Source organism: Lissotriton helveticus, chromosome 1_1 (assembly GCF_964261635.1).
Source record: "Lissotriton helveticus chromosome 1_1, aLisHel1.1, whole genome shotgun sequence".
NCBI classification, from domain to species: Eukaryota; Metazoa; Chordata; class Amphibia; order Caudata; family Salamandridae; genus Lissotriton; species Lissotriton helveticus.
In genome coordinates this window covers 1442548417-1442564643 of record NC_136057.1, presented here as the reverse complement: position 1 = coordinate 1442564643, position 16227 = coordinate 1442548417, and positions in this window count along the sequence as shown.

Here is a 16227-nt window from a genome sequence, read left to right as displayed (position 1 = left end):
TAGAAATAAGACCAAGCAGGCCCATCAGGGACGTACATCGACACACTGAACGACAGCATCCGCTGCAGTACAAAACAATGTGGGCTGACCAACGACGTCCCCGCAGGGGAACCTCATAAGAGGGCGGCCCTTTAGCGCCACAGGATGGCACACTGGACAGCCTAGTGTCCGGAGACCCCTTTGGTGTCCCGCTTGTCACTTCCGGCTGAGGTGGGGGAAGGTGAGAGGTATAAGTTCTTCCCCTGCCCACCTGGCGGCCTCTTTGTCCCTCACCCTGACGCCATTTGGTAGCTGCTGCATCGAGGTCGCATCGGACCACGAGGTTAGTGCAATGCGGGCCTTGTCTCACCCCACCTCCTCCCCGGCCCAAGCAGGGGCTCCACCACGTGGGCATTGCTCCAAGAGCTCCAAGAAGAACTGCCGAGCCCTCGAGAAAGTATGGAGAAGGGAACCAACAATGAACAACATGTCCACCCTCAAGCTCGCCACCCGGAAACACCACCAACTGATCCGCGCCACCAAGAAAACTGCATACAAGGACCGTCTGGACAACAACGCACACAACTGCAAGGAACTCTTCAACATCGTGAAAGAGCTCTCCAACCCCAACGCCGGAAACAACGACATCACCCCATCGCAAGACCTCTGCAACTCCCTCGCCTCCTACTTCCACAACAAGATCGCGGACATACACAACAGCTTCAGCATCCAACCGACGCACGTCACAACCGCAGCAACGCCACCCACCACCACCCTCCGCGCCTGGACCCCGATCAACACCGAAGACACCATCTGCACGATGAACTCCATCCACTCCGGATCTCCAACCGACCCCTGCCCTCACCACGTCTTCAACAAGGCCGACGTCGTCATCGCACCCCACCTGCGGGACATTATCAACACCTCCTTCGACACCGCCACCTTCCCTGAGAGCTGGAAGCATGCCGAACTCAGCGCTCTACTCAAGAAACCTACAGCGGACCCCACCGAACTCAAGAATTACCGTCCCATCTCGCTCCTCCCGTTCCCGGCCAAAGTCATCGAAAAGACCGTCAACAAACAGCTGGCCGCCTTCCTCGAGACGAATGGATCCCTCGACCCCTCACAGTCTGGCTTCCGAGCCAACCACAGCACGAGACCGCCCTCATCGCCGCCACCGATGACATCCGAACCCTGATGGACAACGGAGAAACAGCGGCCCTCATCCTCCTGGACCTCTCCGCGGCATTCGACACTGTCTGCCACCGCACCCTAGTACAGCGCCTTGGCAACATCGGAATCCAGGAGAAGGCACTGGAATGGATCACCTCCTTCCTCGACGGAAGAACACAGAGAGTCCGCCTACCACCGTACAAGTCAGAGGCCACCGAAGTCATCTGCGGCGTCCCTCAAGGATCCTCGTTGAGTCCTACCCTCTTCAACGTCTACATGAGCCCCCTCGCGGCCATCGCACGCCAACATAACCTCAACATAATCTCCTACGCCGACGACACCCAACTGATCCTCTCCCTGACCAACGACCCCGCCGCCGCCAGAGCCAACCTGCACGAAGGGATGAAAGACGTAGCCGAGTGGATGACGACCAGCCGCCTGAAACTGAACTCAGGCAAGACGGAGGTCCTCATCCTGGGCTCCTCGCCCTCCGCCTGGGACGACTCCTGGTGGCCCCCCGCCCTGGGAACCGCACCCAAACCGACGGACCACGCACGCAACCTGGGCTTCATCCTGGACTCCTCCCTCTCCATGACCAGACAAGTCAACGCCGTCTCCTCGTCATGCTTCAACATCCTGCGCATGCTACGGAAGATCTTCTGGTGGATCCTCACCGAGACCAGGAAGACTGTCACCCAGGCCCTCGTCACCAGCCGACTGGACTACGGCAACGCCCTCTACGCCGGAACCACTGCCAAGCTCCAGAAGAGACTCCAGCGGATCCAGAACGCCTCAGCCAGACTCATCCTCGACATCCCACGAAACAGCCACATCTCCGGGCACCTGAGAGACCTGCACTGGCTCCCCGTCAACAAAAGAATCACCTTCCGCCTCCTCACCCACGCACACAAAGCCCTACACGACCAAGGACCGAGCTACCTCAACAACCGAATCAACTTCTACATCCCCAAGCGACACCTCAGATCAACCAGCCACGCCCTCGCCGCCGTCCCCCGCATCCGAAGAGCGACAACAGGAGGAAGGTCCTTCTCCTACCTGGCCGCCAAGACCTGGAACTCCCTCCCGACCGACCTACGCCTGACCCAGAACCACCTCTCCTTCAGGAAGAAGCTTAAGACCTGGCTGTTCGAGCAGTAAAGGCACCCCCCCTCCTAGCGCCTTGAGACCCTACGGGTGAGTAGTGCGCTCTATAAATGGATTGATTGATTGATTGATTGATTGATTGCCCGTGAGGGGCACTGTCCCAGCTCCAGCCCGACCTTGCCCCATTTCAGTTAACTCTTGACGGGACCTTGGGTGTTTGGGGGCTAGGGAGCGGGACGGGTGTTGGGGCAGGAAGGGTTGTGGTCTCGCTGGCAGCAGCTGCTTCAGGCCTCGTCGGCAAGGCCGAAGCCACGCTCTCGGGGGTAGGGCCTTCTTTCAGGGTCTCCCCACCACCCCACGCGACTAGGTCGCGGCTCTCTCTCGGGGGCTTGGCCTCCCCCTCCACCCCACACCACGAGCTGGTCATGTGGTACAGCAGGCCTCTGCCCCCCACAGGGGTGCTACGGGCCATGCGGGGTGGCAAGGTTTTTTGTTTAGGCCCTGGGGCTAGCGGAGGGGCCCAATTGTCGAGGCCATGATGGCCAGGGAGACCGAGGCCTGGGGGGGACGTGGGGAAGACATCGAGCACTCATGCACCCTCTTCCCTGAGTTGTGTGGGGGGACGTATGTAGAACGTGAGCAGGACAGGGTGGGACCAGGGCGCCTCCATCCAGGTAAGGGGCGGCGGGGCTAGGCTCTGGTTAAAGAGCGCTAATTGGGAAAAATCAAATTTGCATTGGGAGCCGACGGAGGCGGAGGTCGGCACACTCGCCCGCGTCAGGGCCAGCGGGTTGCTAGTGCTGGCAACTGCCCTCATGCCGCACGGTGGCGCTTCTACGCGAATATGTGCTCGGAGGTGCCGCATCTTATGCCCGGCCCTCGGGGCCAATCTAAATCTTACCGGCTCCCCTCTGCTTCTAACCCCAGCATCGGGGGGGTCAGCGTGATTGCAGGTTCATCGCTCCGGCCAGGTAGCAGGCCGCCTTCTTTCATCTGTCCTCGGCCGCGGGCTGTGTCACAGGACACGGTACCGCCCCCCAGCTGGCGGGGGTTTGTGTGGCAGGAGGCATAAGCCAGGCCCCGTCCTATTTGTGGTTGCGCATGGAGGGGGGCGGGGTCTTAGCACACTGCAGCCGTCTCCAGTACCCGTCTCCCCCCCTCTTCCAAGGGGTAGCTTGCAGCTTAGGGCACACTGCTCGCCGGATTCGGTCACAGGCACGCTTAGTTTAGAGGCAAATGCAAAAAGAACAGTTGATGGACAGAATGCAGAACAATGTCATACATTCATCCCAGTACAGAGATCTGGGCCTAAATCCATTCTTTTTTTGCACTCCACACCACCCCAATTAAGACATGGCCATATGCAAATCAGCCTTGACCCTGTGCCACATGGGAACAGTCCAGCCCGAACTCCCAAGCCATGTCTTTCCTGGACCAGAATCAAGCATCCTAGGTCCGGTTTCTGGCTATCAGCCGTCTTCAGCCAGGATAGCTTGACTCCAGTGGTGTGGAGAGCATAGGACTCACGTCTGAGCATACCCATCCCACTCGGGGTGACAAATGCAAAAAGAACAGTTGATGGACAGAATGCAGAACAATGTCATACATTCACCCCAGTACAGAGATCTGGGTCTAAATCCATCGTTTTTTTGCACTCCACACCACCCCAGTTCAGACATAGCCATATGCAAATCAGCCTTGACCCTGTGCCTCATGGGAACAGTCCAGCCCGAACTGCCAAGCCATGTCTTTCCTGGACCGGAATCAAGCATCCTAGGTCCGGTTTCTGGCTATCAGCCGTCTTCAGCCAGGATAGCTTGACTCCAGTGGTGTGGAGAGCATAGGACTCACGTCTGAGCATACCCATCCCACTCGGGGTGACAAATGCAAAAAGAACAGTTGATGGACAGAATGCAGAACAATGTCATACATTCACCCCAGTACAGAGATCTGGGCCTAAATCCATCGTTTTTTTGCACTTCACACCACCCCAGTTCAGACATGGCCATATGCAAATCAGCCTTGACCCTGTGCCTCATGGGAACAGTCCAGCCCGAACTGCCAAGCCATGTCTTTCCTGGACCGAATCAAGCATCCTAGGACCGGTTTCTGGCTATCAGCCGTCTTCAGTCAGGATAGCTTGACTCCAGTAGTGTGGAGAGCATGGGACTCACGTCTGAGCATACCCATCCCACTCGGGGTGACAAATGCAAAAAGAACAGTTGATGGACAGAATGCAGAACAATGTCATACATTCACCCCAGTACAGAGATCTGGGCCTAAATCCATTGTTTTTTTGCACTCCACACCACCCCAGTTCAGACATGGCCATATGCAAATCAGCCTTGACCCTGTGCCTCATGGGAACAGTCCAGCCCGATCTGCCAAGCCATGTCTTTCCTGGACCGGAATCAAGCATCCTAGGACCGTTTTCTGGCTATCAGCCGTCTTCAGCCAGGATAGCTTGACTCCAGTGGTGTGGGAACATGGGACTCACGTCTGAGCATACCCATTCCACTCGGGGTGACAAATGCAAAAAGAACAGTTGATGGACAGAATGCAGGACAATGTCATACATTCACCCCAGTACAGAGATCTGGGTCTAAATCCATTGTTTTTTTCACTCCACACCACCCCAGTTCAGATATGGCCATATGCAAATCAGCCTTGACCCTGTGCCTCATGGGAACAGTCCAGCCCGAACTGCCAAGCCATGTCTTTCCTGGACCGGAATCAAGCATCCTAGGACCGGTTTCTGGCTATCAGCCGTCTTCAGTCAGGATAGCTTGACTCCAGTGGTGTGGCGAGCAGGGGACTCACGTCTGAGCATACTCATCCCACTCGGGGTGACAAATGCAAAAAGAACAGTTGATGGACAGAATGCAGAACAATGTAATACATTCACCCCAGTACAGAGATCTGGGCCTAAATCCATCGTTTTTTTGCACTCCATCACACCCCAGTTCAGACATGGCCATATGCATCAGCCTTGACCCTGTGCCTCATGGGAACACTCCAGCCAGAACTGCCAAGCCATGTCTTTCCTGGACCGGAAGCAAGCATCCTAGGTCCGGTTTCTGGCTATCAGCCGTCTTCAGCCAGGATAGCTTGACTCCAGTGGTGTGGAGAGCATAGGACTCACGTCTGAGCATACCCATCCCACTCGGGGTGACAAATGCAAAAAGAACAGTTGATGGACAGAATGCAGAACAATGTCATACATTCACCCCAGTACAGAGAGCTGGGCCTAAATCCATCGTTTTTTTGCACTCCACACCACCCCAGTTCAGACATAGCCATATGCAAATCAGCCTTGACCCTGTGCCTCATGGGAACAGTCCAGCCCAAACTGCCAAGCCATGTCTTTCCTGGACCGGAATCAAGCATCCTAGGACCAGTTTCTGGCTATCAGCCGTCTTCAGCCAGGATAGCTTGACTCCAGAGGTGTCGAGTGCATGGGACTCACGTGTGAGCATACCCATCCCACTCGGGGTGACAAATGCAAAAAGAACAGTTGATGGAAAGAATGCAGAACAATGTCATACATTCACCCCAGTACAGAGATCTGGGCCTAAATCCATTGTTTTTTTGCACTCCACACCACCCCAGTTCAGACATGGCCATATGCAAATCAGCCTTGACCCTGTGCCTCATGTGAACAGTTCAGCCGGAACTGCCAAGCAATGTCTTTCCTGGACCGGAATCAAGCATCCTAGGACCGGTTTCTGGCTATCAGCTGTCTTCAGCCAGGATAGCTTGACTCCAGTGGTGTGGAGAGCATGGGACTCACGTCTGAGCATACCCATCTCACTCGGGGTGACAAATGCAAAAAGAACAGTTGATGGACAGAAGGCAGAACAATGTCATACATTCACCCCAGTACAGAGATCTGGGCCTAAATCCAGTATTTTTTTGCACTCCACACCACCCCAGTTCAGACATGGCCATATGCAAATCTGCCTTGACCCTGTGCCTCATGGGAACAGTCCAGCCCGAACTGCCAAGCCATGTCTTCCTGGACCGGAATCAAGCATCCTAGGACCGGTTTCTGGCTATCAGCCGTCTTCAGCCAGGATAGCTTGACTTCAGTGGGGTGGAGAGCAGGGAACTCACGTCTGAGCATATCCATCCCACTCGGGGTGACAAATGCAAAAAGAACAGTTGATGGACAAAATGCAGAACAATGTCATACATTCACCCCAGTACAGAGATCTGGGCCTAAATCCATCGTTTGTTTTGCACTCCACACCACCCCAGTTCAGACATGACCATATGCAAATCAGTCTTGACCCTGTGCCTCATGGGAACAGTTCAGCCCGAACTGCCAAACCATGTCTTTCCTGGACCGGAATCAAGCATCCTAGGACCGGTTTCTGGCTATCAGCCGTCTTCAGCCAGGATAGCTTGACTCCAGTGGTGTGGAGAGCATGGGACTCACGTCTGAGCATACCCATCCCACTCGGGGTGACAAATGCAAAATGAACAGTTGAAGGACAGGATGCAGAACAATGTCATACATTCACCCCAGTACAGAGATCTGGGCCTATGGGTATGCTCAGACGTGAGTCCCATGCTCACTTTGCCACTGGATTCAAGTAAGCCGGGCTGAAGACGGCTGAAATGCCAGAAACCGGTCCTCGGAAGCTTGTTTCCGGTCCAGGGAAGGCATGGCTTGGCAGTTCGTGTTGGACTGTTCCCATGAGGCAAAGGGTCAGACTGATTTGCATATGGCCATGTCTGAACTGGGATGGCAGAGTGGGCTAAAGAACGCTGATGGATTAAACCCAGATCTGTTGACTGGGTGTTTGATTGGTTCAGATGCTCTGTCCATCACCACCCCCTTTTGTACCACTTAGTTTAGAGGCAGGCACGCGGGGAATGCCACCGGGCAATCCTGGTGCCTCCAGAAGGCACGCTTTAAAACCTTCGCTGTGGTCCCGGGAGGCGCGGTGCTAAGGGGGCATTCAGAGGGGGGGTAGCTTGGGGGCGGTTATCGGGCCTGCGTGTTGGTAGCAAGCATGCGATGCAGGGCCCATCCCCGACCTGAAATGTTACTGATTTCAGCAGGATGAGTGTCAGATGAGAGTATAAGGAGTACGGGTGGCCTAGGGGTAGAGCTGCAGAATCTCACTCTCAAGGTTAGGTGTTCTATTCCCAGTGATTCAGTATCCTCATTTAAGTGGTATGAAATGGTAATGGTTTTAACTGCGGTTCCAAATGTGTTTTATAAGGAAGGTGGGATACCGCAGGCTGATAGCCAATTCACAAGCATTTCAAGCAAATGGGAATGCGGCCTTCTTGCTCTGTGCTCGGTCCAGGACAGCTATGAGGTATGCTTTCTAATGATATAATGTACAGGGCCATGGGAGTACGCCTGGCCCCTAACTGTCTTAACAAGTGTTGGGACACGTATGCAGTAAATGTACACAATGATGTGCGTGGCTAACTTCTCTTTACTTGCAGGGGCTGTGTCCTTCGATCTTGCTCCTAGCTTCGTGGTGTCCGGCGATGCATTTGCCCGCAGCAGGTACTGGGACCAAGGGTCACCAGCAGATATGCGGCAGAGCGCGAGGTGTTCCTGGACATAGGGATCACCCCGGAGCGCATTAAAACTCTCCTTTTTATTCCAGGTCAGAACCGGTCGTTAGGGAAGCAACGTCGCAGGCGGTCCGGCGAAAAGGGATGAACAGCAGGAATTAGGAGCAGGTAGGGGTCAAGGCTAGCGCCGGCGGGTGGGAACAGGGGAGATAGCACCGGGCCCCACTGGTGGGGCACCAGGAGCAATGCGGGTGTGCGCAGAAGGGTCGCTTAACTCGCGCCAAGGTCGCAGCTAACGTCTTCTTTTCTCCCCCCAGCCCCCCTCATTATCTGCGCACGCAGAGCACACATTGAACCAGCCTTTGGGCACGTCACGCCCAGGTCCACTCCCGCTACCACACATTAAGTAAGTATAGGGGGAAGGTGGCGCACGGAGCGCCTGTGGCAGCAGGGGACTTGAGAGTTCCTCCCTAGACAACGCAGTGAATCCTAATTGCTGATCCCAAACATTTTTCTCCCCAGTTTGGTCCGTGAGGCGACAGAGGTATGCATGGATAGCAAGAGCTCCTCCCCCTTTTCCCGGAGAGGTCCCAGGTGAAGGACTCGATGCCGTGCATTTCACAAGACGTGCAATGAGCGCCTTTCTTTGAGATGGTTATTTAACAACAAGGGGTGGTGATGGACAGAGTTTCTGAATTAAGCAGAATACTCTCACCCAGTCAAGAGATCAGGGCTAGATCCAACACCGTTTTTTAGCTCACTGCACCATCCCAGTTCAGAACCTGGCTATATGCAAATTAGTCTGTTCCTGTCCCAGTGCATGATGGGAACAGGGCAAACCAAACTACCAAGCCAATTCTTACACTGGGAAGGAAACAAGCTTCCGGGGACCGGTTTCTGGCATTTTAGCCGTCGTCGGCCCGGCTTGCTTGAATCCTGATGGTGCAATGAGCAAGGGACTCACATCTGAGTATACCCTTCCACGCTTAGGGTGGACAAAATATTTAACAACAAGGGGTGGTGATGGACAGAGTTTCTGAATTAAGCAGAATACTTTCTTTGAGATGGCCAAGGTCAAAGGCCTGGCGGGGCTAGCAGCATTATGAATGCTCCCGAGCAGGAAGACTCTGGGATCGTCGATATTTCCCTCACTACAGAGCAGCAGCCCGGCGCAGAGGCAGCCCCCTCTAGGCCCAAGTGGGTCCGCAAGCCGACGATCAGGGACTTCCCGGCAGATCCGCTTCCGCCACCCAGAAGCAGAGCAGTCCAGACCCCCAAGGAAGTCGTTCCAGCGCTGGGTGCTCCCCCGCCCCCAGGGCCGCCCACACCGATGGACAGTACCACGGCACCAGGTAACTACGCCACTAGGGATGATCTTGCCAAGCTCATGGACACTATGAACAGTTTCATGTCACATCTTCAAGTAGGTACTGTTGGCCGGAGCCCCGCGCATCCGTGCAACAGCGTCAGGTGCAGCTGGGGGCCACTGCGGCTGTGGGGATTTCTGCAACCTCTACCTCCGGGGGGGGGACAGAGGCGTGCCAGCACCCGTCTCTCTCCTCCCATAAACATCCAGCCCGTTTCCTCCTCCTGGGAACACCAGTACGGGGGCCGTATCTGTAGTGTCTCCTCTCGCACCCACTCTCCTTCCCGCTATGGCCCAACAAGTCACCTCCGCCCCGCTGATGTCAGGGCGTTGCTCACTGGCCTGGCAAGTGCCCCAGGCAGCCAAAGAAGGAATTTGGAGGAGTGAGTTAATAGACATTTTTACCCTGCTCATGTTGGGCCAAGAGGGCCTGGACGCTAGGAAGATAGGGGCAAAGGAGGATGATAAAAAAGTAAAGTAAAGTACCAGCCTTGGCCAGAGAAGAACATAGAAAACTGGCTTGAGGCTTTCTCCATCCTAGCTTCTGTGACAATAGAGAAATTCCTAGAGCAGGACCCCGATCTGGTGCAGTACTCGAGGACGATACACAACGAGGCTATGAAGTGGGGGGGAAATGGATGGTTGAATTATGATAGGGAGTTCAGGAGGAAGATGTCCCAATGCCCGGAGATGGGTTGGGACCAAAAAGAGGTCCAGCTTTGGATGGACCATATGGGTGCCCGTGCGCAGGAGAGCGCCGGCCCCCAGGTAAATTCACAGGTGGGAAAATCTTCCAGGGGGTCCTTTCAAGCAGGCGCAAGGGGCAAACAGACATTACATGGGGCACGCAGGTGGGGGAGACAAAGGGGGGTTTCAGGAGGTCCCCCCATCGTACATGCTGCCTTTTCAACAATGGATCCTGCTCCTGGGGAAAGACGTGCAAGTTTCTGCATGCATGCGACACATGTGGAGGGCCCCACAGAGCGGGTTCTTGCCACACAAAGCAGGATAGACAGCCAGCCCGCAAAGGCGGGCAACAAAGTTGAGGCTGAAAGATCACCAGTATCTCTAGCTCCCCCCCTACCCATCACCCGCCCCTGCTCACCACCATGTCCCCGCAAACAACTCAGACCTATCCGGGAGCCTTTTCACCACAGCTAGCCCACCTGTACCCGGGCACACCACCAAAGACCCGTCCCCTGTTAGCCTGGCCAATATCACACCTCTCCTCAGACTGTTCCCCAACAAACCAGATAGCAGCATGCTGCAGGTTGGCTTTACCGAAGGCTTTAAGATCCCCTATGTGGGCCACCTGGGCAGCAGAGAGGCTGACATCCTTAGATCTGCAAGGGAGCGACCAGAGGTAGTCCGGGCCAAGGTAGAGAAGGAGAGGGCCTTGGGCAGGGTGGCAGGTCCATTCTTGCATCCCGTTAGACAACTTTGTGGTCTCGCCCTGGGGTGGTGCCTAAGAAGGAACCGGGGGCTTTTCTTCTAATTCACCACCTCTCATACCCAGAAGGGCATCAGTTAACCATGGGCTGGCGGAGGGCACCTGCTCCCTGTTTTGTTGTACTCTGGATGTGGCACTGGACCTAGTCAGGAGGGTGGGCAGAGTGGCCTGGTTAGCCAAGGCGGACATTGAATCTGCCTTTCGCTTGCTATCAGTCCACCCGAGCAGCCATCACCTGCTGGGTTTCAAGCTGGAGGGCAGGTACTTTTATGACAAATGCATGCCCATGGGTTGCGCTGTGTCCTGTGCATATTTTGAGGCGTTCAGTTGTTTTCTGCAGTGGGCCCTCCAGGAGACCTACGGGGTGGAAGGGGTGACCCATTGCCTAGATGACTTCCTGTTCATAGGGAGTGACGGCGCGCAGGACTGTAGGCAGGCCCTTGCGGAATTGAATTTTGCACCCAGGGTCATCCCAGCGGGAGGGTGTTTGCCAGAAGGATAGCCAGGGCCACTGCCAAGGTCACAAAGAAGCACCACATGGTGAAATTAAGCAAAGGCATGAGACAGGACCTGGCCATGTGGGCAGAGTTCCTGGCCAATTTTAACGACTCAGTAATTTGGAGGGCTCCCTGGGCGGGCAGCCCGGACCTAGCCCTATATACAGATGCATTAGGCAGAGAAGGAATCGGGGCCATCTTAGACAGGGAATGGTGTAGGGAGAAATGGCCCAACTCTTGGCACAAGAAAAAGATAATGGCCAACATCATAGTTGTTCCCGATTGTGGTGGCATTCCACCTGTGCCCTGCAGTACTGGCGGCTAAGAGGGTCCTCTTTTGGTCTGACAATCTGGCGGTAGTGCAAGCCATTAACTCCCAGTCAGCGAGTTGCCCCCTGGTTTTGTGCCTCTTGAGGGAATTGGTGCGGGCGTGTCTGTACAATAATGTTGAATGCAGGGCGTGACACATTCAGGGTGTGCAAAACACAGCGCTGATGCTCTCATTTTCAGTGCCACCGGTTCTGGGAGGCATGGCCGAGAGCGAGAGAGCAGGGTACCCCTTTCCCATCACACCTTTGGTTCCTGCTGAAGTGGAAAATCGACTGAGGGGGCTGGGTGAGCTGTCCCTAGCACCCAGGACCAATAAGAGATATAGGTCCTGCGTTGAAAAATGTTGTTCAGTGGTGGGATCCTGGGAAGAAGGCGGGTTATCTCTAGAAAGCAGAGTACAGTCTTTCATATTGTGGGCCAAAGACAATAAGAAGAGTCATTCTTGGATTTCAGGCCATCTTGCAGCAATCAGCTACCACACTAGACTAAGGGGCCAGTCAGACTCCGCCTAATCCTTTTTGATCAGAGCTGCGTTAAAAGGGTGGGCCAGGAGTGAACCAAAAGCACCCAACAATGGGTCCTCCATAGACTTCGAGACACTGCAAGGGATGCTGGATTGGGTGCACAAGGCTACTCACTCAGCGTTTGAGGCGGCATTGTTTGCTGCCACTTTCAGCCTGGCTTTCTGCGGGGCACTTAGAATTAGTGAGTTGGTGGCCAGAGCCAAGAACGACAGGTCTTGGGTGGCGTTGAAGATACAAGATGCGGTGCTCTCAGGGGATTCCCTCAAAATAACGCAAGAAGGTCTAAGACGGATCAGTGCGGGGAGGGAAGGGTGTTCTGGATGCACAGTCTGGGTGATGGCAGGTATTGCCCAGTTGGCCTGTTTGCCGCCTAACTGGCCCTGTGCCCGGCAGCAGACGGTTACCTTTTCCTCCATGCAGACGGCACGCCCCTTACAAAGTACCAGGTGGAACACGTTATGTACGCGTGCCTGGCGCTGTCAGGCAACAAGGACCCTAGCACGTGTTTCTGCAGCTACTCTTTCCGCATAGGGGCAGCAACTACAGCGTTTAAGGTAGGCTTGCCAGCTGAGGGTTTCAAACAGGTGGGATGTTGGGAATCCCACTGTTTCAAGAGATACATACAGCCATGAGCCCACAAACTTTAATATTCTTTCAGCAACCGTGTCCTGGTGACTGGCAGAAGTATGTTGTGAAGTGTATTCTACTGTGTGCAATTTTGGTATGGCCATGAGCCAACAAACTTTAATTTTCTTGCAGCAACCTGAGTCCCGGTTACTGGCAGCAGTGTGTTGTGGAGTGAATTTTACTGTTTGCATTTTGGTGTGCTGTGTTGTTAATAAACGTTTTGCAACATCACATTTCTTTATTTGTCAGGAACAAAGGTCTGAGTGATTGGCCACTCTGGCGTCTGCAGATTAGCACAGCGGGCTGAAAGCAGGAAGTGGAGGCATGGCTTTTCCAACACCGAGATCACTTGGCTGGGGTACACGGGCATGCGATGGAATGAGTTGTTGGGCAAACTACAGTAGAGACTGGGGGGAGTCACCCATTCCCCCAACATGCTAGTTATACACATGGGGTGTAATGACCTGATGGCCCTGCGCAAAAGGACATTGCTTCAAAACATCAAGTCTACAATTTGCAAATTAAGCAAAAAGTTGGGGACATGTGAACTTTGGTGGTCCAAGATCCTGTGGCAGGGAGCTCGATCAGGGGAAGCAATGGAGGCTGTGCGCAGGAGAGTCAATAGCGCGATGCATAAATTCACCGAACAAATGCGATTTGGCTTCATAAGACACAGGTTGCTTTATGCGAAATCCACAGGGTGTTTCGAGGACAATGGGGTACATCTCTCCAGAATAGGCATGGACTTGTTCCTCTTGGATCTGGGGGAGGCCATGGAAATAGCGGGATGTAAGTAGGATCGCCAGCCTTAGTGGGGGGCCCTGGCTGCAATGGTCTCCACACCCAGGGCTGTGGCGGAGTTACAGGACGGTCCAGAGGCGGAAAGGTACTTACTCAAGGGTACCCTCTTCAGGAGCACAAAGGGTGCTGAGGCCGAATATCCGCAGGAAGTCTGCAGTGGACCCTGAGGTGCAACGGTGCCCTGCCTGTTCTACGGGCTGTTGGAAACCTGTACAACCGGGGGTTGCTTGAATGCTCCACCCCTCGTAGGGGGGGCGAGAGTAAGGGGGTGGACCGATGGTTCACCAGAAGTAGGAGGGGCTATCCCTTCACCACAACCGCTAAGCACCGATTGGCTAAGGCCACGATGCAAGTTTGCCCATCAGGTGGTAGGCCGCGAGGGGCGGCTTGCCTTTGGATTGCGTGTAAGATAACCCACCATGTTGGCATATTTGGTATACTAATAAACCTGCAGCAAGTGTCTCCAGCAAAAAAGTTGTCTTGTCTGCTTATTTATGTTACCTGTATGTTGCTGCATGAGGGCTGGTGAGTGTGGCCGATATTGGCACTAAGTGGGCTGACCGACGACGTCCCCGCAGGGGGCCCTCATATGAGGGCTGCCCCCTTAGTGCCGCAGGATGGCACACTGGACAGCCTAGAGTCGGGAAAACCCTTTGGGGTCCCGCTCGTCACTTCTGGCCGAGGTGGGGGAAGGGAGAGGTATAAGTTCCTCCCCCGCCCACTTGGCCTCTTTGTCCCTCACCCTGACGCCGTTTCCCTCCCTACCGCTTACCCAGCGTAATCAGGGTGGCGGGAAAGGATTTTCTAATCTTTTTATTTGCATTGTAGGCGGAGTTACAGGGCCATCCAGAGGTGGAAAGGTACTCAGGGGTACCCTCTTCAGGAGCACAAAGGGTGTTGAGGCCTAATATCCCATGGAAGTCTGTGCGGTGGACCCTGAGGTGCGATGGCGCCCCGTCTGTCCAACTATAGGTTGGAAACCTATACAACTGGGGTTTGCTTGAACGCTCCGCCCCTCGTAGGGGGGGCGTGAGTAAGGGGGTGGACTGATGGTTCACCGGAAGTGGGAGGGGCTATCCCCTCACCACAACCGCTAAGCACTGATTGGCTAAGGCCACGATGCAAGTTGGCACATCAGGTGGTAGGCCGTGAGGGGCGGCTTGCCTTTGGATCGCCTGTAAGATAACCCACCATGTTGGCATATTTGGTATGCTAATAAACCTGCAGCAAGTTTCTCCACCAAAAAGTTGTCATGTCTGCTTATTTATGTTACCTGTATGTTGCTGCGTGAGGGCTGGTGAGTGTGGCCGATATTACTACTATAGTAATGGTTCTTCAGGATACAGATGAATGCACATAATGCTCCAAACAGGTCATTTACAGGATCTATTTGATCAGTAACCAATATAATCAGACACAAAAAAATTTATATTAGCATGTCTTAGCCTTGGTGGTCACCATCCAAAATGACACTAAACAGTGTGTAACAACAAAATGCTGTCAACAGACCATTTTCTGTGGTGACACTTACCGTTTGAACGCCACATCTCCTGCTGAACATTTTTGCTGCCCAGACTGCCTCCCTAATCGCGCCTCAGCACATGGACATCTTGGTGTGCTGGTCCCCCGCCGCCGCCGCCTTCCATATCTTTACGCGGCCGCTGAGCAGGGGGACTACAGCCCCCAGAGTGCCTAGCGGGACTTCCCCGCCCACCCACGCACATTCACGCGCCCGGAGGCGCACAAAACAACGGCGTGCCCTCGGCAGAGCGGGTGACACTTACCGTTTGAACTCCACATCTCCTGCTGAACTTTTTTGCTGCCCAGACTGCCTCCCTAATCGCGCCTCAGCGCACGGACATCTTGGTTTGCTGGTCCCCCCCCCGCCGCCGCCTTCCACATCTTTACGCGGCCGCTGAGCGGGGGGACTACAGCCCCCAGAGTGCCTAGCGGGACTTCCCCGCCCACCCACGCACCTTCACGCGCCCGGAGGCGCACAAAACAACGGCGTGCCCTCCACGTCGCGGGACACGCACTGGCGGCGCCGGGCTAAGCCCGGGCAAAGGGCGGGCCGTCTGTGGCCGTCCGGGGCTGGCCAAGGCTGGGCTGGGCCACCACCCTTGGTCAATATTATTCGGGACATTAAAGTAAGACTCTACCTTTTACTGTCAACACACGTTATATTCAGTAACGTTTTCATGCCTTTTATGCTTACTGTTCTGAAATTCCTGTATAGAAAATGACTAGCACCCCTAGCTTAGGACGGAAATCACTGGTGGGAGGCTCTGTTAGAGGGACCTTAGATGCTTTTATTACCAGGGCCACCTCTGTCTTAGAAAAGGAAATTTTATTAACAGAGCGGCGTATATCCTCTGAGTGGCAGAATAAACGTTCATCCTTGGGGGCCATTCAGGCAGTTAAGACCCCCACACAGGATGGTTTCAGAACAGGACAAACAAATGATATAGGCATTCCCCCCAGCTACAAGATCTACCTGATCGCCCAGGGAGACCCGGGGATTCCAATTTTATTGACATCAGTACTGATTCGCAAATCGATCAAACCCGGACAGAGTCTTCACCAGTAACAGCTAGTAATCGTATCAATGAGAGGGATGTTAACATCAAAACATTAGGTCGAAGCACTTCTACAAAAAGAAAAAGGGGAGTAAACAAGCAAAAGGGGAATCAAGCAAAAACCCATAAGATCACCATGAGCCCTAAGAAATCTTAAGGCCCAGTTGTAAGCAAAGCTGATCAGGACCATTCGACTATAGATTTCCAGCAAGCTTTAATGAATAACATTGAGTAATTGATTAAATCTCTGATACTACCTCTA